At 38.7% G+C, this 1,930-nt stretch overlaps 1 long non-coding RNA gene across 1 annotated transcript in view; it reads right to left on the bottom strand.

Annotated features, from left to right (window-relative positions):
* Nucleotides 1–539: 539 nt before the first annotated feature.
* The window catches only part of LOC113465458, a 29,546-nt gene continuing 28,155 nt past the window's right edge, over nucleotides 540–1,930 (bottom strand). The window contains exon 3 of the long non-coding RNA XR_003390165.1: nucleotides 540–703. This is a non-coding gene — a long non-coding RNA (uncharacterized LOC113465458). The remainder of the gene's footprint in view (nucleotides 704–1,930) is intronic.

The raw sequence follows: 1,930 nt of genomic DNA, 5'->3' as shown, positions 1-1,930 counted from the left end.
AATTCTTTAATTTTATTTTTTAGAGTGATTGACAGGTTTTATGATAGTGTCACCTTTTTTTTTTTAGATATAGGTACCTACATAAGACGTGTAGATAGTTTTATTTCTGTTTTGATACATAAACATAATTATGTATTACGTAGCCAAAATAGGCTTCTGGCACTCAGTCCCGAAACTGGAGTGCAAATAGCCCAATTTGGGCTGCAAACATCCCATTTTTTCTCTGAGTGATGATTAAAAATTCACCCATTAGTGAAATCTCTCATTAAGTTATTGGTGAAATCCACCATTAATGTGTCAAAGAACAATACGTAAATATATGCTTACTCATATTTATACATACGAGTATACGCGAGCACCAATGTACGTTATAACAACAACATATGAGAGGACGTTATTGTTAAAGTCTCAGCTTAGGCAAAAGAATCTGAGTGAGGTCTACAGTTCACAGAACCACTAGTATGTTTACAATCAATCTGTCAAAGATTGGGCAAGATAAAACAACGCATAACAAAGTTATGATCCTTTCAAATCTTGCGTTCTTATTGGGACACCCTCTACTTATACGCGAGCACCAATGTACGTTATAACTTTTTTTCCAATTTTGTTCAAAACAAAAAATAGTGTCAAAAGTTCACTCACCGATGGGAAAAGAGAAGGGCGGAATAAACTCGTCTGAAAATGTATGACGTTTCTCTCTTACCTGAAAACACAGCAACAACATCAGAATGAGAATTAGGTCATGAAAAATAATGTAGTTATGTAGTTTTCCCCTGTAGAAAGATGCGAAGATTTCTCAGCTGTCGAAGAATTTCATCGTTCAAGATATCATTATTAGAGAGCAAGAGTGAGAAAGTCCGTCATGAAAATTAAAATTTTGTCCACGAAATGACGCTACTATAAATTTTTATGTCGCTACTGATACACGAACCCCAGTCCCCAGGATTACAATTCCACAACACCTCTGAGCTACTACATTCTGGGGATTAACTTTAACATGAATAGTTCTGATTCCGTCTTTTGTACCATGGAGATGAATATACAGATATCCAGAAAAACCCAGTTAACTGTTCCAAACTGGTAGGTTGGTTGTCTTTATCTTTCAGCAAAGAGGAATAAATTGACATTCAGGTAAACATTGACATTCATGCGAAATGACGGTGACAGGGAAAAAACGGGGGTATGATTTAGCGTAAACAGCACACATGTGTGCGGCGTTTTTTGATTTTTCGCCCGAAAATTTTGCCCATTTTTTCCTCATTACTCGCTAGATTGGCAACAGAGGTCGCAGAAAACTCGGCATGCTATTTGACACTCGGGATTTTCATTTATTTATGTGGCTCATATAGTCATATAGGTACATTATATGATGTCATATATACATCATATGTATATGATGGACAGGTGATGTGATATTGTCAAGGTCACCTACACGCTTGCTTTTCACGCTACTCCCATTCATTCTCACATGCATCTCATATGTCATACAGCTGGGGTATTTAGTGTGTCACCAAGTAAGACAATATGATACTCTCATACCCGGCCCCCTGCTCCTGAAAGAAACTTTAAGGTGTGTCCAAACATAATCGACCGGCCATCGATCGACGAGGTTCCTGAAAGAAACTTTAAGGTGTGTACAGACCGGCCGTCGATCGACGAGGCCTATGTTGTCGAGGCAGTGTGGACGGCCGGTCAACTGTGTGTGGACACACCTTACGGCTATACAAGTATGGTTGAAATCTTGAAATGATTAGTGTCAAATTGACTTGCCCTCTGTGGGAGAAAGATCGAAATATTCAATCGTGTGTGAGTGAGAGAGAGAGAGAGAAATCGAAAGTGCCCAATATGTGAGGTTACCATGCGTAATGCTCTCTCTCTCTCTCTCTCTCTCTCTCTCTCTCTCTCTCTCTCTCTCTCTCTTCTTTTTTTT

Source organism: Diaphorina citri, unplaced genomic scaffold, assembly GCF_000475195.1.
Source record: "Diaphorina citri unplaced genomic scaffold, Diaci psyllid genome assembly version 1.1 scaffold109, whole genome shotgun sequence".
NCBI classification, from domain to species: domain Eukaryota; kingdom Metazoa; phylum Arthropoda; class Insecta; order Hemiptera; family Psyllidae; genus Diaphorina; species Diaphorina citri.
Note: the sequence above shows the minus strand (reverse complement) of the source record. Positions and strands in the feature narration are given on the sequence as shown.